The sequence below is a fragment of the Gopherus flavomarginatus genome, chromosome 8, assembly GCF_025201925.1.
Source record: "Gopherus flavomarginatus isolate rGopFla2 chromosome 8, rGopFla2.mat.asm, whole genome shotgun sequence".
Classification (NCBI taxonomy): domain Eukaryota; kingdom Metazoa; phylum Chordata; order Testudines; family Testudinidae; genus Gopherus; species Gopherus flavomarginatus.
Window position 1 is genome coordinate 11,574,282 of NC_066624.1, and position 22,508 is coordinate 11,596,789.

At 42.9% G+C, this 22,508-nt stretch overlaps 1 protein-coding gene across 1 annotated transcript in view; it reads left to right on the forward strand.

Annotated features, from left to right (window-relative positions):
* The window catches only part of GPR50 (G protein-coupled receptor 50), a 67,348-nt gene that overhangs the window by 40,058 nt on the left and 4,782 nt on the right, over positions 1-22,508 (forward strand). The gene's annotated exons all lie outside the window — the stretch shown is intronic.

Consider the following 22,508-nt stretch of genomic DNA (forward strand, 5'->3'; position numbering starts at 1 on the left):
TGTGTGATCCTGCGCACTTCTGGAAGACACAATAGCCAGTAACTTATACTCTTACTTTACACTACACTTAACCCCCCCCCCCCAATGGAAATGGCCATTCTTCACCAGCGTGGAAGAACATGGTTCTTTTTCTTTCAGGAATTCCAATGTTGATAAAATGTGATTCACCCTCCATTAATATATAACAGTCTTATTCGTCTTCTCTATAGAGGAGTCAAGAGTGACAATACTTACTGTACAAATTCTAAACACATCATTACCCCTCCCCCCCCATGAAGGGGAAACCCAATCTGATAAGATTTACGACTTTGATATTGGAGTGCTCTAGTTAATACCAAGATGAACATCTGTAGAGTTTTAGGAAACACTCCGGAGTATTTCTGGTTACCTTTTTATATCTAAATCTTTACAAAGTTCTTGAGTTGCTTTTATTACTGCAGCACTAAAAGCTTTGTCTGTTTTTACAAGAAATTGGATTCTTTTCACAATTTGATTGCATGATATTTTGAAACTAAATATGAAAGGAGGGAAAACGGGCCCATCATTTTAATGGGTTTCCTCTGGTTTAGCATTTTGGTTTTTTGGCTAGTGTTGCTGTCTTAGTGGCCTGTTTAATTTGTCACAGTCGTATAGAGCTTTAATGAAGTGCAACATTTTTTTTTCACAGCTGATCTTTGTCATTAGTATAAATCTGCCTCATCACAGTTTGTTACCGAATACATAATAAGGACCTTAAGTATCGAAGGCAGCGCTTGGCATGAGTTTCCACTTTATCACTAGCATTGAAGAAGTAATTGCTGTTATTGGGAAGAATGTTTTGTTGCTGGATTCAGGAAGGACTTGGAATTTCTTGGTTCGGACAACAACCCTACTCCAGGTGCTTCTGTGGTGCAGTCTTAATTAGCAATTAAGTTACATGCCCTGTTCTTGTTATACTCAGACCCCCGGCTTTGACATCAGCCAGAGTCAAAGGTGGAGTAAATAATGCACCCAACCAAACATGCTTCTCCTGGGTGCCACACTGATTGCACCCTGGTCTACGCTTAAAATTTAAATTGACTGAGTGACATTCCTCACGGTGGTGAAAAATTTACACCCCTGAGGGCTGTAGTTAAGGCAACCTAATTCCTGGTGCAGATGCAGCTAAGTCGACAGAAGGATTCTTTCACCGACCTAGTTACCACCTCTCAGGGAGGGGAATTGCCTAAACTGATGGGAGAGGAAAAACCCTTCCGTCGATGTAGGAAGCGTCTGTGCTATGGATGCTACCAGAGCATCGGGGCACCTGGCAGTGCTGCACCTGTGCTGTTGTAGTTCCCATCGTGTAGCCATGCCTGCTGAGTTTCACATTGTATTATCTCTGGGGAGCTCTCATTAGAGGCAGGGTGAGAGCTGTTCTGCAACCAGTTGACCTTTTTCACCAGTCAATGACTTTTTTCCAGGTTCTTAGGTCGGTTATGCTCCGTTGTCATTGGAAAACATCATGCGGTTTTGTGTAGGTGACGCTATCTGACTCAGATGCTGTTCCTTCCCTCTGTACTCCAGCTCATCAGGGCTGTTTCTTGGGCAGAATAAACAGGCGCAATTGTTGACATGTCTGTGTTCTGCAGGAAAGCAGTGCCTGCCTTGCCACTCAGGGCCACACCCCTTAGTTTAATTGCCCTTCTTTAGGGTCCCACCAAGCGTGTTTGCTGGGCTCTATTCTGCTTTTATCAGCATTCTCACTGGCTTCTGATACTGCACCAAGTTGATTTTTCTGACATTATTTCTGCAAAGCTCTTTAAGGCAGGCTAAGCCTGTGTCTTAGATGTCTTGTCACTCTGATCCTAGCTGCTCACTTTGTGGGTTGCTCATGGAGCCTTTTACAAAGTGTGAGCTTTTTTTATCTGCACTGATAGCATGCAGATTTGATCTTTGCTGAGGCTGGAAATCCAATGTCTTTCAAAACCTATAGTAACAAACTCATCTTTTGTCACCTCTTTTCAATGGTATGTGATTTGTAAAGTATCCTTAAGGATTCAGGGTGAAGTTGCTATATAGCATTTTGTGTTTGTTTTTGCAGTTTTCTTGGGCACCACAACATCTCGATGGAAGATAGATTATTAAACTCCTGTTACTTTAGTCCCTTGAAACAGAAATACTTCATTGACAAACTAAAATATGGAGTTTTGATAAACCAACAACCACTCTTGCAGTGAATTTTAATCTGAGAGAAGGAATTGAAGGGGGAACCCGGGGGTTGGAGGGAGGAATAAATTGGGGAGAGGCTGAAATAAGGAACTAAATATTTTTATGATGCCTCTTGAGTAATATCTCTTTTAAAAACAGGAAATTGCTGAATTAAAGAAACTAAATTTAGTTCAGAAAGGGCTAAATTTTCAGCATGGCCTAACTGAAACCTCTTTTTGTGGGTGCAGATAACTACAGATGCAAATTATGATTTGGACCCCAAAAAACGGAGGAAACAGCATCAGAAATTCAAGACCGATTCTCTCCCTTCTTCCCCACTAATCACCGGATTGGAGATGGACAGCCCAGAGGCATTTGAAAACTTCACACAAATTCCAAAGTTTTTTTTCAGAAACTTTTAAGGCGTTCTCAAAACTATTTGTGTGACTGTTTATCTTTTCCATAAATGGGGAGTAGAGGAGAGGGACGGAGGATGGAAAAGAAGGTAGCCGTTCAGCATTCACGCAGAATCTGAGATTTTTATCAAAACTTTACGAAGCATTACTTGTCTCTTATTGTTGTAGAGAAGTGGAAACGAAGGCACATCCCCAAAAGTTTACAGCACTAAAATCACTACAATATAAAAATGCAGTACTCATTTCATCTTATATCCCTCCCATCATTCTGTCTGGCTGGGGAGAATTCACACACAAATAACACGAGGATTCATACCTTCACCTTTTAGCTCACTCAGCTGGTCTATCAACGTGTTTACGATTAATATGGCTTTGTAAAACTTTTTTGGGGGGTGTGGGACAGAAGGGTTGTTAGGTTATTTAGGGTTGTAAGTAACAAAAATTCATGATCTAGAAATATTCCCTTTTATTCCTGGTCCAGCTCTAAATGGTGCTATCTGAGATGCACTGAAGGAGGAAGCAAAGTCCTCCATACCCAGCACCAACTGGATTTGGGTCTTAAAATCAACAAATGGTTAGTATTCGAAGACTTGCTCCATGCCTGCATGGTCTGTGATGAGGCACATGGCTAAAGCTGCACAATACACTTTGAAGTATTTAAGTATAGAAGTTAAGTAGCTTAAGTGTAAAAGAGGAGAAAAATCTCTGATTTTTTTTTCCCTGGATGATGGAAGTTTAATGACAGTACAAAGGGAAATAGTGGAAAAAGTTTGAGAAAACACTTGAAAGTGCCATCGCTTGGTGGTAATTATAAAACTTAAAAAAAAAAAAAATAGTCCTGTCCCAACCTTAAAAACCCCAGAAGTGAGAGTTGGGTAAGCGTTCCAAATATAGGCTGCCAATCCAAAGTTATTTGCATTTCTTTGGTCTGCATCAATGGGCTTTCCTTCAAGATTTTGTCCGTTTTTGGTTTTGTTTGAGATGGAATGTGTGGGTTTTTTTTCCTATTACTGTGACAATAGAGCAGTTGTTTTCAATCTGTGGTCCGCGGACCTGGACTATGTCTAAGATTTCCAAAGAGCTCTGCACCTGAATTCGAAATTTTCTAGGGATCAACAAATGAGAAAAGGTTGAAAAATGCTGCAATAGAGCAATGGTTCTCAAGCTCTGAATTGCCACCCCAAATGGGGTCGCACCATCAGCAGATGGGGTTGCAATATTATTCTCTTGAGCACCTCGGGTTCTCCAGTGTTGCTGGGGTGATTTTAGACCCACTCTTCTGAGCTCTGCATAGAATCAGACCCTCCTTTACATGCTCAGGATGGCTTTGTGGTCAAATGGGGCCTTAGCATCCTTTCTCCACCCCCACTTCCTTATGAGTACTTGGTTTCTTTTCTCTCTCTTTAATGCTGTCTTCCACATCCTTCTCTTCCATTGCTTAGTGACTGGGGCCAGAACTGTTTCTCACACAAGGTTGTACACTTTTGGCCAGACATGATGTCCATTATGTGTAATATAGATACAGAGAACATAGTAAATAAATATTGTGACACACACTGATCTGTTTGTTATAAACCTATTCCCCAGTCACGTCAATGGGGAGCTATGTGCACATTTATGGGGGAGAGAGACCCTAACTGAGGTCCAAAAACCAGTAACTTCAAAACTATACCTCTACCCCGATATAACGCGGTCCTTGGGAGACAAAAAATCTCACCGCATTGTAGGCGAGACCGCGTTATGTTAATCCCCCAGCCCACTCTGGGACTGCGGGGCCCCCAAAAGTGCCCCCTCGCAGCTCCTGCCCCCCAGACCCTGGGGGGGTGTGAACCCCTGACTGCCCCCAAGACCCTCTGCCCCTTATCGAACCCCTTGGCACCCTAGCCTGGCCTGGCACCCTTAACACGCTGCTCAGAGCAGCATGTCAGAGCTTTACCACCTTGTATGTTGACCCGCCTTATATCGGGTCACGTTATATCAGGGTAGAGGTGTATTTCAACATTTTTGAAGTGCTAAGGGTCATGAAGCTGTATCTCAGTTTCTGCCTTGCCTGGAGAGAAGCATGAGCTTCCAGAGTTTAGAATATTTTACAGTCTATAGAGAAGTTAGATGCCAAAATGGAGCCAGAATAGTGGGGCACAAGGACTTCTGAGATTTCCACCAAGGAATTATTATGCAGTTCTCCTTCAGGCACCTGCTTACTGGGATGTGGTATGTATTGGCCCCAGCCTCGCTAACTGCTCCCAAGCCATGAAGAATGTTGCCTTCAAGTGGCCACCAAATAGATCAGTCAAAACCCAGACTGTTTGAGTGACATCTGAATAGCTTCCTTGACATGGTGGCGCAGGTGTAGGATCTGAATGAGCAGAAACCTCGTGAGACTGTGGTACACACTTCCTCTGCCAAACGTGAAGCCTGAGTGCACAACTCCAGAGTAGTGGCCCTGAAGAAAATCTGAGGGATGGGGTGAGGTATATGGCTAGGAAGGACAAGGATCCCTTGCTGGCCCCTCCTTTCCAGTTATTTTATACAACACTCACCCAATGCAGTGTTTGAAGTCATAAATTATGCTGTTGTGTTAAAGTGGCTAAAATGAAGAAGGATTTTTTTATGTTAACATTTCTGAATTAGATTAACATTCAAGACAAACGCAGTGTGACTCAGATATAATGCAATGGTAAATGTTCATGTGCTTGTGGAATGTGAATTGAGTCCAATTCCAGAGGAGTTACTGTGTGAATAGGTGTGGTAACATTCTTCATGATGGCTTTCTTCATTTCCAATGTATATTGTGCCAACATTCTTCTCTGCAGGGCCTGATCATGACACTGTCACTCATGTAAATTCAGCAAAGAATCCTGTGGCACCTTATAGACTAACAGACGTTTTGGAGCATGAGCTTTCGTGGGTGAATACCCGCTTCACCCACGAAAGCTCATGCTCCAAAACGTCTGTTAGTCTATAAGGTGCCACAGGATTCTTTGCTGCTTTTACAGATCCAGACTAACACGGCTACCCCTCTGATACTTGGCACTCATGTAAATTGTGCTTAAAAGCATGATTAAGGAATACTGTCATGAATGGGATGTTTGCAGGGTCAAGCCCTTGAACACTATTTTCCTGTCAGTTTTATGGGGCAGACCTTGATTTTTCTAGTGTCAATGAAGAGTAAATCCTGAAGTGAGTTTATTACTGATTTACAGTAGTATACATGAGATTAGAATCTAACTCTCAAGGAATAGACTTTATTTGCAATATTCAAAATGTATAAAGCAAGACTTCTATCTAAAACCTTTTCTAGTAGATAGTTAACAGTCTGTACCACTACTACAGTTACGTTATCCTCTCTAAAATGCACATGTATGCCCACTCCACAGCCAACAATTTCTAAGACTAGCTTTAGAAGAACTGGAATTCCTGAAGTTCCCGGTACCAGTGAGCTGAGTTCTAGAAGTCCAGTGTGCTCTATTTATAATGGCCATGAATAATAGGAACACGGGAACTTCTTAGCATGGAGAGAGGCCAGACAGGGATGTACACGACCATCTATACTTGGACTCAGGAGTAGTATCCTACAAAACTCACTCTCTCTTTTTTTTCTCTTTCAACTAATTCCACTGAAATTGTTGTTTCTCTCCATCTCCCCCCATTGTAGCTCTTGATAATTTATTTCACATGTTAACTTCTTTTAATCTAAAAGAGAAATTCTGCTTAAATGTGGTGGCTGTCTTGTTTTGGTACCAAACCCTTTGTGCTTGTTGGACATAGTGTCAGATACAACCATGACATATTTTATGCAGACATTATAAGGTGACAAATGCAAATGTCTTTCCTGAGGCCACATTAATAACTGAAGCCCCAATTCAGAACAGCCCTTAAATACGTGTTCTTCAGTATTGTCCTAAACTGGGGCCTCTAAATCTTATGACCAAAGCACAACCCTCCCACAGATTTGCTCGTCTGATACTACTTTGTATCATCAAGAGTGAGAGTAATAAACTCGTGTCTTGCGAAGTATGTTAATAGGAAAGTTGAATCTGATTAGTATAGTATCAATGGGAAGACAAAAGCAACTAATGTGTTACATGATGGCAAAGAAGCAGGCTTGGATGAGTGCTTGAAGTGCATGCTACACAAAGTATTCTGATAAATGTATACTAACTTCGTGAGAGAGTTGCCTGTTCTCACATCCAGCTGAACCTTCCATTGTCTATAATTCAGCCTGGGAACCATGAATGATCACCAATTATGGACTTTGAATGCTCCTCCTACCAGCCAGCTGTCTTTAAGATCAGAGTCAGAACAATGCCTCAAACTCAAAATTACTAGTTGCTCTGCTCAAAAAATTTATTTTCTGCAATGATCTCTCTTGGACCAATAAAAGTCTGTGCAGAATCAATGACAGTATGGCTGCGCTCTTCAAAGGAGCTCTGTAATAAAGACATCTGAGGTTCTATTTTTTTGTATCTAGGATTTCCATATAAAACCTGCTCAGTTTACAAGCAAAAAGATATTTCCCCTTGTTGAGGGTTCCGTGCACAGTCCCTTTTGGGTGGCCTACTTTTGCCAAACTGGCTCTCCTCTGTTTAACTCAGAGTAGCCCAGTCCATCTATGTAACGTAAAATAATTATTCTGCCTATAAGCTCTGGGCTTACAGTCTGTCTTGTCTCCCATTTGGTTACTTGAAAACAACCTGGGATAGGGCCTCTGCTGTCCCAGGCCCTTCTGCCTTCTCTTCTCTCCTGCTCTCTGTCCTTTATAGCTGGGCTTGTTTTCCTTATCGGTCCCAGCTGTGGGGGCTTGTGTCCGTGGCTGGGAGTTCTAGCAGCTGTGCTGCTGTGTGATCAGCCTGGCTTCTTATGGGCGGGGAAGGTGCTCTCCCTCCCTCTCTCTCGCTCTCTTCTACTTAGGTTCTGTGTGGGGTTTGTAAACTTCATGATACCCCACCATCTCCGACTGCCAGCCCTGCAAACAACTTGGACTGGAGAGAATCATCACTAATATTATAGGCCCTGCAGGTTAAATCAAGCCTTTGGTTACAACTGCAACAGTCATTGCCTACAGAGGATTTCTATGACTGCAGTTGATTGGGCTTGTCACTGGAATTTTATGATACAAGTTTCTTAAAGACGCACAAGAAGGGAGAGAATTCAGCTTCCTATTTTAGTTTGCTCTGCAGAGCTAACGGGAACAGTTAAGCATTATCTTTGTCCCTAAAGTTGCCTAGAAATTCAGCTCTGTTTCTGAATTCACACTGGTTAAAGACCTGTTCAGCAGGAAGCTGATACCAGCACACGGTCACTTTTCAGACTAGAAACGCACTTTAACCAGCAGCAATAGCAGAAAAGCACTATTACATCTCTTAAATTGAGTTCAGACATTACTTCGGAATACGAACAGGTGGAAAATAGTGGCAGCAGGCGGGCACAATGAATGCGGACAAATATCAGTGTAAGTTATTATATACACACGTTTTCATTGAGAAGGCTTTCAAAGCATTTTACAAACCAAACTGTAATCAGTGTGCCTGGAGTTGCATGGGAGTGCATGAATGTAGGATTTGAGTGTGTGTCTATAGCTATATAAGCATGATCGCTTCACTCTCCCATCCCTGAAAGGTGCAGGGTGGAACGTGACATCTGTTTAAAAAGTGCTCAACAACACTCTACAATGGTTTTCAGCTCTCTATTCAGCTGAAACCAGAGGGAAGTAGAGGCGGGTCCCGTAACTATCTGAGTTGGCCAGGGCACCTAGGTTAACTTCCCTGCTTCTATGATGATCTCCCATGATAAATTCCCATAGAACATAGCTAGCAATCTCAGGCACAGTATCTGTGTTGAATCTTTTCAGCTTTCGAACACTACAAATTCTGTCCTGCTGCAGTTGGGATCAGCAAGGGTGCTCAGGCTGGAGCTCCCGAGGTATAAGTTAGAGGGCTGCCACGAGGGCTTCTTGGCTTAGAAATTTGCTCTTTCCCATCCTTGTTCTGAAATGCTCTGAAATGTCCATCAGATTCAGGATATGTTGCTAAGCTCATCTTTTTCCCACAGGTGTTGGAAAATGGCAATGTAGGCGGAATGGAGTTAAATTGACTGGCTGAGTAGTAATGGCTTATCTTAAACTGTACTGTTGTCCTTGATGTATTTTGAAATTAAATCAAGGTGTCTAGGATATGTGGCTAGAGCTGCCTCTTCGCACTTCTTTACGTATAGAAAACAGCCAGATCGGGACAATATGCTGATAGCCAGATTAGAATCTCCTCTTCTTCTTCCTCAGTCATTAGCAGATCCAACTTCAATAAATGCATCAGGGAAAAACTTCACAGCAACAAGGGGTAAGCTCAGAAATCCAGAGAAATAAAAGTATTGGGAACTTCCCGGTACAGAGAATGGAAGACGCTAAGACCCAGAAATTCTAAAACACGTGAAAGGAAAATGCACTGGTCAGAGTCTTGTCTGGGAATGGAGGGTAAAACAAAATTCGCCAACTGAAAGGAAAACTAGCAAATTTTAAATTAAAAAAAAATCTAAATGCAAAAAGGATAATTATCAGTGATGGGTGAATATAAAAATGTGAACTACTAACCCAGTTTTTCTCAAATTAATGTCTCCAGTTGTGTAGGGAAGACCCCTGGTGGGCCAGGCCGGTTTGTTTACTTGCCCCATCCGCAGGTCCGGCCAATCGCGGCTCCCACTTACCGCGGTTCGCTGGTCCAGACCAATGGGAGCTGCTGGAAGTGGTGCAGGCTGAGGGACTTACTGTCCGCCACTTCCAGCAGCCCCCATTGGCCTGCAGCGGCGAACCGTGGCCAGTGGGAACCCCAGTTTGAGAAACACTGTTCTGACCGAAAGTGGTGGATTTTTCACTTTTGAGAGTTCAGATCCAGATTGGATGCCTTTCTGCAAGATACACTTTATCTCAGCACGAGTCATTGGGCTCAGCACAGGAGTAATTCTGTGTACGTGCAGGAGGTCAACCTGCATGATCTAATGGTCCTTCTGGCCTTAACATGAAAATAAGAAACCCAGACTGTTGCTCAGTACTTGAATCCTTACCATTACATTTAGTATTAAATAACAGTCTGGCAACCAGTCCGTTTCTGACATATTGGAGAGAACAGTTAATAATGACAACAGTCACCATGAAAAAGCGACACCATGTATGGCCATCCCAAAAGCGCAGGTAGAAATTCAGACTTAGCACAGCAGGCTTTCTGATGGTACAATTTCATTCCTTAAGTGGCATGCTCAGTTAGACAGGGAGCAAATCTGCATTCATTTGGTGCAGGAAGCAGCATTGATAGTTCTGTCTTTAAGGAATAGTCATTAAAGTGAGGGAAAAGCTCTGAAGCAGTAGGTATCTCAAAGCATACCCATAGAAGAACACCTATTGACCCCAGCCATTCAATGACTTTTGAATTATTCCAACATATCTCAAAGGCCCTTCACTGCAGGAAAGGAAAAAGTTGAATTAATCTGGAATATCAGCATTAAGCTTTCATATTTGGAAGGACCTTCACTGTGTCCTTGAATTCAGATAGTTCCATTTCCTTTAACCTTACTTCCCACAGATGCATACACCATTATGAGATCTCCTCTTTACTGTCCGTTCATTACCTCTATATCATTTTACGCTGCACAGTCAGAATTCTGGAACATTTGGCAGGTCATTTACATTGCCTACGTGAAACTACACTTTATCCTAACCTAAATCCTGATGTAAAAATAACCTCAGAGAATTGATTTTTTTTAAATTGAGTTCTTAAATGCACAACTAGAGTACTGAACGAGCTTTTGTGGAATACGGAATTAACCTGCCTTACATAGGCTTTTCACTTGCTTCTATTTAATTTGCTCGGTGTTGCACCACGTATGTTATAGCAGTGTCCTTAAAATACTCTATTTGTATGTGATAATGGAATTGATCCTAGTCCCTTTATGGAAGGACTGTTCCTAAAATCCCCTTACTCAAGCATGTGATCGTTGTTCAAATGAATCATTAGCCCCACTGAGGCAATAGCTACACTGTGGAGCCTATGTCGACATAGCTATGTGGCAGCTTTAGGAAGTGCGAGGCGTAATTCAAATACCCGGCGGCAGTCCGGGTCTTCGATGGCACTTCGGCGGCAGGTCCTTCACTTGCTCCGCGGGTCTTTCGCGGCACTGAAGGACCCGCTGCCAAAAAGCTGGACCGCTGCCGGGTGAGTAAACATTAATAAGTTAGGTGCTCTTCTTTGGGGCATGAGGCCCTCTTAGGCACAGGGCCAGATTTGGGGAAATCGGCCTAAAGCCGGCCCTGGAGCCCCCTATGGTAAATGCAGTGTATACTGATAGAGTTTTTCTACCAGTGTAGGAACACAACGTCCCTGAACGACGTTGTGCCCATAGAAGCGCTCTTCTGGGGGTTTTGTGGTTAGAGCTCTGTCACTGAGGGAGTGTGTGTGTGTGTTTGTTTTGTTTTCACATCCTGACCAACATAGCTATGACAGTAGACGTTTTCAGTGTAGACCAGCCCTGAGGCAATAATGCAAGCCCTACATACTACAGTTAGGGTTGCCAACTTTCTAATGCCACAAAACTGAACACCTCTGCCCTGCCCCTTGCCCCACCCCTTCTCCGAGGCCCTGCTCCGCTCACTCCATCCCCCCTCCCTCCATCGCTCGCTCTCCTCCACCCTCACTCACTTTATCCAGGCTGGGGCAGGGGGCTAGGGTTCGGGGGGAGGTGAGGACTCCATCTTGGGGTGCAGGCTCTGGGGTGGGGCTATGGATGAGGGGTTTGGGGTGCAGAAGAGGGCTCTGAGCTGGGGCAGGGGATTGGGGTGTAAGGGATATGTCTCTGGGCTGGGGGTGCAGGCCACAAATGAGGGGTTCAGGGTGTACGAGAGGGCTCCGTACTGGGGCAGGGGGTTGGGGTATGGGGAAGGAGGTGAGGACTCTGTCTGGGGTTCAGGATCTGTGGTGGGGTCAGGAGGTTGGTGTGTCGGAAGGGATTAGGGCTCCCAGGAAGCAGCCACCGGGTACCTGCAGTGCAATCCCTAGGTGCATGGGTGGCCAGGGAGGCTCTGTGTGCTGCCTCGCACCCGCGGATGCTGCCTCCACAGCTCCCTTTGGCTGTGGTTCCTGGCCAATGGGACCTGCAGAGCCCGCTCTGGCTGCCCATGTGCCTAGGGGCTGCCAGGCCCTGGCAGCCGCTTCCGGGAGCCAGGCAAACTAGGGCAGGCAGGGAGCCTGCCTTAGCCCCAGGCCCCTGCTGCGCCACCAATCAGACTTTTAGCAGCCCAGTCGGTGATGCCGACCGGAGCTGCCAGGATCCCTTTTTTTCGACCAGGCATTCCAGTTGAAAACTGGCTAGCAGGCAACCCTAATTACAGTAAGGGCTTGCAGGGTGAAGCCCAAATAATACTATAGTATTTACTAGTATTTAGTAGCCCAACACATCATAGCTGACAGTTACTACCACCGAGTATTAGTGCTCTGTGGTGTCTGTAGAACGTGGAAGAGGAGAGCTAATGTAGCTTTCTGGAAGCTATTTGTATGATTTTTCCTTTACTTTAGAGAACTGATCTGTTATGTCAGTAGAATGGAGGTCAGTGACATACAAGTGAACATGCATCAAATGGCAGTTAAAAACATTGGAGGAGGGGGAATATCAAAGCTAATGAAGAGATTGTTGTCATGTGCTGCACAAAACTTTTATGACCTTATAGTTTGCTTGGGGAAAATATTTAATTTGTTTCCTTTTTGCAGCTTATACATGCTTTGGTAGGTTAAAAACCTTGCATTAGGTTATAATAAGCCTCCTTCACAGTGATGGCCGGTGAAATTGTTTGCCGAGCCTTAGATTTCCCTCTTTCTTTTAGCCTTAACTCTAATTTATAGTTCTTCCAAACATGTTTCTATTTTTCTGTAAAATCTGAGAGTGGAAGCTTATTGTTTAAAATGCTTTTGATTATGTGACATTAGTAGGAGATGTGTCAAATCAATCACCCCCATAAACCTTTTAGCTTTGTCATTGTGTGTCTTGGTGTGTTTTTACTAGCATAGACTTTTGTGCCTGCTGGGGGATATCTTTAGTTGTTCTGGTTATGATAAAAAATGAAATAAAGAAATGAATTTGATCTCAGTCTAACAAGTTGCCAGTAGTTTATCAGTGTTTTTCTTCCGTGATAAGAGCTATCAGATAGGACGCTTCAAGGTTTGCTGCCAGGTCTGTGTGTGGAAAGAATATAATTGTTGGTAGATAACACCACCATTTCTTTCAAGCTGCAGATAATATGCATTTTAATATGGCTAAATGTATACATTTGAGTACAAAGAATGTTGATCATACATTGGAAGCAGCGACTGTGAAAGTTTTGGGGGTTGCGGCGGATAATCAGCTAAACATGAGCTCCCAGTGTGCTGCTTCGGCCAAAAGAGCTAATGTGATCCTGGGACGCATGAATGGGAATCAGGACAAGGACTAGAGAGGTTATTATACCGCTGTAGTTATTACCAGTGCAGCTGCTGCGGGAATCCTGTGTCCAGTTCTGGTGCCCGTAATTCAAGAAAGGTGTTGATAAATTGGAGGGAGTTCAAAGAAGAGCCACAAAAAATTAGATTAGAAAACAGGCCTTATATCTACAGACCCAAGGAGCTCAGTCTGTTTAGCTTAGCAAAGAGAAGGTTAAAGGATGACTTGATTAGGGAACAAATATCTAATAATGGGCCTTCAATCTAGCAAGAAAAGGTATAGCATGATCCAGTGGCTGGAAGTTGAAGCTAGATCAATTTGGATTTGAAATAAGGCACAAATTTAACGGTGAGAGTTATTAATCATTGGAACAATTTACCAAGGGTTGTGGTGGATTCTCCATCAGGTAGCATTTTAAAATCAGGATTGGATGTTTTTATAAAAGATCTGCTCTAGGAATTATTTTGAGAAAGTTCTCTGGCCTGTCAGGTCAGACTGATCACAATGGTCCCTTCTGCCTTTTGAATCTCTGCAACATCTGTATCTTTTTTTCTTTTTTTTTTATACTCAGTCTAATATAATTTTATATTTCAGTTTCCTTGATGAAGGAATGTGGAGGCTCTGTCTGTCTGTGTGTGTGTAAGCAGAGCTTTGTATGGACAAAAAAGGACAAGGTATTACTTGCCTTTCATCTGACTTGTTCAGGTGTACCAAACAGTGCCAGTTTAGAGAATGGCAGTTCCTCCTAAGTGGGTGGGTGTGAGGTTTTTTCCCATCCAGCATTTAAATCAGAGATTGCTAAAACGCAGCCAGAGGGCCAAATGTGGACTTGTGGCCAATGACTTCTGCCTCTGTAACTGTAAGGAAAAGAGAGAGCTCCTCAATTAGAACTCAGACATCGAGTATTTTCTATTAATCCATCACGAACCGTGAAAACACAGTGCTCACTTGTATTTTGATGGTCATTTATTCTCTGATGATAATGATGCATGTTTGTCTGGAAGTCGGGTGCAGCCTTAGGAATTCTGACAGATTGCTGAAGAAGACTTTCACATATTGGGCCTCTGGATCCAAACTGCAATGTGCAGAACATGCAACTTTTAAAAGAACTGAAGTGTGGCTTGTATTATACCCTCCTCGTATTATCCCTAATTTTAATAGCTGTTTGGATTTCTAACATAAAGAAATGCAATAACTTCTGTTTATATTAGATGACAATCAAAACCAATATATAACTATGAATTACTGGTATGCTGTCCGTACCCTAAAACTTGCATTTCCATTCCCATTGTGTTTGCTTGTGCACACGCATATATGTGCTTTCTCTTACATGAGATCAAAATACATCTTAGGCTAATTTGAGGGAAACAGCGGGTAATGGTGACTTGTGAGAAGTTCCTGCTAGGAAGGTATAAATGTATTATTTGCAGGCAGGATTCTAAAGTGCTTAAGGGGGTGGCGGGGAATGTAAAAGGATTCTGTACTGACAACTGAGTGATAGTTAGCTCTAGGCTACCTTTAATATTAAATGGAGCTTTATAAATCAGAAGTTGGTACAGACTGGCAGCCCCATCCTACACACCTGTGCTTTCCTGAGCAGCCTCATAGAGCTAGATTCTGATCTCATTTACTATAGGGAAAGGAAGAAATCAGCATCCTGCCCACTGACTTCAGTGAGTACCTGACCACATGAGGCCCCATCTTGCTAAGGCCCCTTCTTCTTGCATGAAAAGTTCTTATTCGTGCGAGCAATCCTGTTGGACTCAGTAGGGCTGCTTGCATAAGTGTTGTAGAGCTCTTTGTGACAAACATTTTAAAGCCCAGATCCTCAGCTGGTGTAAACTGGTGTAGCGGTGTCGACACAAATGGAGCAACAGCCATTTCCACCAGCTGAGGTTCTACCTTATGCTTCTGCAAAATTACACTCACATCATTAGTGCTCCTTTAGAAATTAGGGTGGAAGGCTTAACTTCACCGGGGCTACTTGGTTGAGTAAGGGTTGCAGGACTGGGTCCTTAACAAAATCCAGATGTGAGAACCCTTTTGGAAAATAGGGAATTTAATCATCAAGGATGCATGGGGAGTAGGGGTGAGGAGGTGCTGTGTGTACAGACTTACTTGTTCAGTATAATCAAACAGGCACTGAAATAACTACACCAAGTTTAATTCACACTTTTGTTATTTTATTGCAAATCTGTGTGAACACTTAGTTCTGATTAAGAGCATCTTTGACTACAAATCAATTAGGAATCATATTTAGACTAAATCAAAATAAGAGTTTGTCTATATGGTGAGGTAATGCACTCTTGGGGGGGGTGGGATTTCTCAGGCGCGCTAACATGTAGTACATTAATTGGTCTGTGTAGACCCTGCTGGTGCGCACTTAAGGTTTCGTAGTGAATTTTAACATAGTACTGTAAAAACACACCAAGAGGATTTGCATGGACCAATTAGTGTGCAGCACATTAGTGCACTTTAGAAATCTCACCCCCACAGAGTGCCTAAAAATCCTAAGATACCCTTAACTTGAAATAAGGTTCCACATGCAGCCTTACACCAAAATAACAACCTGTTTAGTTGTTTTTGGTACCAGTTTGTGTGTAGAAAAGTCCCAAGCTGTCAGTGCATTGGGAGGTACAAGATACATTGCACTTGATGGAAGAAATATTAATGACTTAAAAGATGACCCAAACTTTCAAAGCCTGTGGCCTAAAGCTAGATTTTTAAATGCATGTTTTAAGCTTAATTGTCCTGATTTTTAGCTGACTTCAATTTGTGGGTGCTCACCACTTCTGAAAATCAAGCCACTTTTATATAAAAAGCATAAATGTAGGCCCCAGGTTTAAAACCTTTGCTTATATTTATTAAGAAAACCATCCTACAATGTCAGTCTGATTCTAAAGTCTGTGTAACGCTACTGGAGTTTCTAGTACTCTGCCTTTGATAATTAGTAAATTTCAAGGCCTTTTTGCTACTGGAAATGGACTTCCAGTTCACACCCTCCATAAAGTCAGTGAGAACTATTTAAACTTGTCAACTTCCCACCAAAAATAAATTCAGGGTTAGTTTTTCTGAAATGGTGCTTGGGTTAAAATGTCTGACCTTGTTTTCAGGATTCTGACATCCATCCTCTTGGCACTGGGCTTTCCAGCAGGCATGAGAGCAGAGATTTCGGAGAGCAAGAGCAAGCAGGAGAAAGGCTGGTTTTAGCTCAGTACAAATGGGATATCTTTATTATTTTAAACCTTATTTCTAATAAAGCCATCTCTCCTTCTCCTCACCCAGGTGCTCATAGTGACGCACAAAGAAAACACTATCTGAATAACAAACATTCTTGTATATTCCAATATATACCACAATCAAATAACTCACCCTTCTCCCTTTCCAAGAACTTCATATCTTCATCTAATTTTCTCTCTGATTTCATTCCCCTTTTACTCAACCACCCCAATTTTGTGAACAGATACAAGCAAAATTCAGAACCTGGTACCACCACTTCTCCAGGGGCTGCAAAATGATTTGGTGCCTGATTCAAAGCCCACTGATGTCAATGGAAGTCTTTCTCTTGACTTTTGGTGGGTTTGCGTTAAGCCTGCTGACATGCCATCTCAGGTAGGGGATATCTAGACTGAGGGTTATCCCAACTGCCATGACACGCTGTCTGGATCAGACTGTACTAGCCCAGCCACGAATTCTTTGGCAGGATCACTGGTAGTGTGACTTGTCTCTCCCTGGCTTCTAATATCTCTGTTACTTCTATGTTTACTTAAGTGATGCTAAAGGTATGAAACAGGATGTGACATACCCATTGTGCAGTGAAGCTGATGCTTTGGAATGCACAACAATCACATGATTTTATTATGATCTCCTTTTCCACTCCTCTTGTCAGTTACCTCTTGTGTGTTGTATGTAAATATTTTAAGTTCTTCAGGGCAGGGGCCATGTCTCTTATGTCGTACATTTCATAAACGTAAGTTTTTTTGTATTTATCTGGTGTACAGTATACTGCCTGGATAATGAGCAAAAGGTACTAATTGGTGGTGGTGATTTGGTGTGCTATGTGAAAGGAGTTGATGACCTACTCCAATACCTAGTGTAGAGGTGCAGAGGCAGCCAAACCAGGCACTTCTGTACTGGGGGGAGGAGGTAAGATGGGGCCTGTCTGGGGCCATCCTCCCCGCCAGCACCCTCCTGAACAATGCAGAAGAACCCCCGCAGTTCTGGTGGTTCCAGGTGGTGCCTGGTGTTTTCCATCTGTCTGCAGACTCAGTAAAACACCACTACTTCAATGCACAATTGGAAGGCAATATTTACAGCCATCCAGGCCAGAAAAGCAATTGAAAATGAAAGCTTGACTTTCATGGTAAACTGATAAGAGGCATTCCTCAATGCAGGAGAGCATAGAAGAGGCAATATGGTGGTGCAGAGCAAGACTGAGTAGGGCTGTCCTGGGAAGGGCTACCATCCACTTCCATGCAATGGAGAGTTAGCCAGAGCATGAATGTTTCTGCACATGACAGAATTAATTCTACCAGAGGGCCAGGATCGGTGACTTCATTTTAGAAGGCTCTGAATGAAGTGTGAAATCAGCAGAAAAACTGCACTGAAGCTCAACAGAAGCAGGAGTAAATAATATCCTTAGATGAACCTAAAATACGCACATGGTTTTAAAAGGACATTGTAGTAGGGGGTCATACGTTATGTTAGAAAAACTGACCAAGCAAGAGGGAATGTAGATAGCATTGAAGCACTTGGCATTGCACTCAGGTGCTGTGATTAGAGAGCTTAAAGATAAGGATTCTGGGCAACAACCAGGTTTCGGTGTTTTGGGGTCAGAGAAATAATATTGTCACTTTAAATCACCAGGAACTCCACAGCATCTTGAAGTCAAGAAGTGATTATTAGCAGGAATTGGGAAAGGTTTATCAGGAACATTCATTTTGATGCAGGGACAGGTTGAGGCTTTGCAGGCCCTATGCATAATGGGTCAAAGATGTTAGCACTTCACATGGGCTTTAATAACTTTTCGTTAAAAATTACTCGTATTGACAGCCAAACTCCAGACTACGAGTCACCATGAGCCATTCTTGAATCTGGATTCTTGTTTTCAGATGGGGATGTGGGGTGGGATCGAGCTGCACTTTCATCCTGACATGAACTGTTGGCCAGTCCTGGTGACTTAGGACTAAAAGTAGAAATGAGCCAAGCCAGCCATCTAACTATAGCATGATTTTGGGTTAGCCTATAGCATTTGCAGCAACACCGTAGCCAATGATTGTAGTTGAATGTAGATCTCTGGAAGCCTGGTAATGGATGTCAGATCACTGCACAGAGAGATCTTCGTAGAGTTTGCTCAGTTATCTTGAAACTTCTTGAGAGACTCTGATAGTCACATTGACCGTGGGACTTGAATTTATGAAACTGATCAATGGGTTGAGATGCTACCTGTAGCAAGTGCAGACCATGATAGCTAAGCATGCCCTCTGCTGGCGTTCTTCCCTGTGTTTTACAGGTAGAAGCATGGAGGTAGCTTTTCCAAGTGCACTGTCCCTAGCTGACTCCACAGTCTGGCTATATGAGTAGCTAATTGATTGGTAGCTAGGATTAAACATTATCAACTCCTTTTCATGGCTCTCCCCGTGGGCACCTCTGTGGTTTCTCCTCTGTAGAACTCTATCAGTGACACTGGCTGCTGATTGAGCATATCCCTGCTGCCAAAGGCAGGAGAACCAGTATTGAGAAGTCATCTTTGGAATCCAAAATCTGCCAGGTTGGGAGGCTACAACCTTAGATAGCTCACCCCTCTGAACCAAAGGGATGTTCACTTGGAAAGTCAGAGTTTCCTAGCTCCTCTGCCCCACATTTTCCTACAGGTCTGTCCAAGACACCAAGTCCAGTCTATTTTGGGAAGTAAGCCAAACACCAGCCTACCCTATGGAATATACAGCAAACTTGCGTAACTGAGATGTAATATCCACAGATGCCACGAACTCAGTTTCTTGCAAGTTATGCAAAGTAGCAATACACTGCTCTAGTTTGAGTGACAAGCTGGGTAGCAGAGGTTTCCCTATCTCAAAATGTACCAGATTTGGAAAAGTGAACAATATGTGCTGCTGTCTGAGCCGCAGCGTGGACTGAGATGGGATCTCAACGATGGGATTTTTTTCTGGGTTTTCATTTTCCTCCTCTTCCTCATGATAAGTGTACACAGTGCTTTACATCTTTAGCAAAAAAGGAGGGCTTGCCCCAAAGAGTTTACAGTCCAACTTATACACCACATAGGAAACGGTTCAAATCTAAGAAAACATGGGGTCCTTGTCAGCGAGGAGAGATGCATACAGGGAGACTTGGTAGGAGAAGTGGATTTTAAGGAGGAATTTAAAAGGGGGGGGGGATGGAGGAGACAGAAGAACCCCTGTAATTTTCCAGTTATTTTTGGCTTAATGTGTTTTCACTGTTTCTATTCTCACAACTTTTAAAATGAAAAATGGCTTTTCAATTATTACAAATATTTTGTTTCCTTGGAATTTAATTTTTTTTACTAAATAGCAAAGGTAGAATTTCTCAGAGGGTTTTTATAACAATTTTAGTGGGAAACTTTATTTCTTGGGAAACGTCAAAAATAATTTTGAAAAGTTTCTTGCAAAAAGTTTGGCATTTTTGACTCTCTGCTCATTTTCTATCTTCACGGAATTATTTCTTTCCTTTGTTGCTTCTACATCTTACAATTTTCCCCTAAACTTGTAGCACATGATAAAGTGTGAATCTCACCTCTTCCTCCTCCTTGCCCTAATGTGACATTTCATCCTCTTGTCCCCTTGCTGAACTCAGCCTGTACTTGGTCATGTTCTTGACTAACCACTGCTTTGCGCTCTACCCAGTCTGGCACTGGAGGTGCTTCTGTTTTGAAAGGAAGAAGACGACTAGTGTTGGAGTCTAAGGAATTGTCTACACCTGAAAGGTAATTCAGATTTAAAGTGCAATAACTATTCCAGAAGAATCCCATGTCTAGACAAACCCATATCAAACCTAAAGGGGGTAGTCTCCAAAAGCAGCTCCTTTTTTTGGAGCTCTTGTTCCTATCTTCAGGCCTTCCAACCTCTCCTCTGCTGCCTTTTCTTTTCAAACCTTTTCCAGAAACCAGTATATTTACTTTGTGGTTAATGCTTCCATTGTCAAGGCAGCAGGCAGACCTTTCACACAGCACAGGTGCTACCAGTTGCTGAGAGTAACTTCCTCTCTGCTGCATTATAGTGGCTGCTCTGCAGAATAGGTTCTACAACTCTCACAGAATGCATAGATAGCAATGTTGGCAAGACAAAGAATTAATTGGAACCATAGTATTTTCAGAAGAAAGAGGGATAACGTTTCAGTCAGGAGGAAGGTACAACCCAGACCGTGGCAGAGAGAAGCTTGAGTAAAATAGTCCAATTGAACCTGAAGAACTCTGAACTGGCAAGGAAGCTATGTGAAGATGACACGAAGGGTTCATCTCAATTCACTTGTACCTTACCGTTTGTAATACTGTCTAACAGACCTGTAGAATGTAGGTCACATCCCCCCGTAGTTTCTAGTTCACATAAGCTGGTGGCATGCTTGCTCAAGCAGCAGAGGTCTGTTCTGAAGGTCCTGGTTTCAAACACTGCTGATGTCCCATAGTGGAGGTTATTGCAACGGCAATCCGGGATCATAAGAAAATACTGTATCTAAGCAATTGTTGGATTCCACCTCAGAGTAAGCATAAAAAAGGGAAATATTTTTAACCAAGCAAGATTCCTTCTTAAGAGGAAAATTCAATCTATAAGCAGGTGTAGGTTTCGCCTTGTCACTTAAAACCAACATGCAGGTAAACCAACATGCATTCACTTTTTTTTTTTAATTTCTAAGATTAGATTCTTGTGAGTTTTCACAACATTTCCCATTACAGCTGCAAGAGATTCACAGAAGACGAGGGACAGGGATTGACACAGCATTAACCTTAGCATTTAATATCTTCCCAAGTTCTCTGCTGTCAGGGATGTATGTTACATCTTTTGAGATTAGAATTGGAGAGCCCTTGTGTGGGCTTAGAAACCTTTGTCTGGGGAGGAAAATAGAGGGAGCTTGAAGATTTCCCTGTAACTCAGAAAAGTGAGCTCTTTTATCATACCGAGGGTTCAGAATGAATGGCAAATAACAATGTATTGTAAGGCTAATTAGTTCTATTTTCAGTGGAAATCCAGTGTAGCCCCATTAACTTCAGTGGAGTTACTCTGGATTTACACCGGGGTAGCTGAGAGAATGGCCTGTCTGTTTTCATTATTCTTTGTAGAACAGTAGCTCTGAGGCCCCACTATGCTAGGTTCTGTACAAACAAAATATTAACCTTCTGATGAGAATATTGATGGGAAAATTCTCAGGATCAGAAGCGTATCTCTCTCACTATTGACTGTAAAGGGAGGAGTTTAGTGATTTATGATTATTACTTTTTTTATTCGTAGCTGCTCTGTTGAAGACACCCATTACGTGCATGCAATGCTAACTCTGTTGTCTCTGTTACGATCCTAAAGAATTCTCCCTGGTGAACTTTCTCCAAGCTAATGTACTGGCCCCAGACCTTGGGTCCCATATACTCTTGGTTTGCTAGGGCTGGGCAGATTTTAGTTTCTGGCTCTGGGTCAGCAGGCATACTCCCGGTGCAGATGGCATGTCTGATAGCCCTCTTGGTAGTGGGGACCCCACAGTACAAGCACCAGCTCCGGGAGTGAAACAAACACCAGCTCTCCCAAGCCTCCCCAGTAGCTATTGAACTCTCCCGGAGTTCCACTGAAACCGTGGACCCTGTGGTGTAGTTTGTCCCTTTTGCAGACTCCGTGGCAGTGAAAGCAAGGGACACACAGACTCTGCCCAGGAATTGGTAAACACACGCACACTTTACTCTTAGCACAAGGGCTATACAGAGCCAGAAAAAACAACAAAACCTGCCCACAAGTCCCCATCTGTTTCATCACTAATCCACGAGCCCTTTGGCCAATGTCTTTTCCAAGTGGTCCAGTATTCCTCCTTGTCTGCCTCTGGTCCTGGTGTGCTCCTCACCTTCTATGCTGGAGTGACTTCTTTTTGTAATGTTGCAATCCCCCTTTGTTAGGTGATCACCCCTATCTGCATCAAGAGTCTTATCAAGTGATCTGTTGCTTGGTTAAAAACCCACCTGGGAAAATTAGTTTTTTTGTGAAGTGGCTAACTTGTGTGCTTAAGGGGCTTCTATTTGAATGGAAGAACATCCAGATTAATGACCCTTGATCTCTTTCCTTTGTTAGCCCTCCGCTGGCTGCAGAAACTTCTCCGGACACCACCTGAGGTTTTCAGCTCAAGATGGGAAGGGTACAGGGCCAAGGTGAAGGCCCAGAACCATTTTACAATCAAACTGGCATTCACAAAACAAACTGGAGTTTGTAGCTTTGCTATAGACATATACAAACCTACACT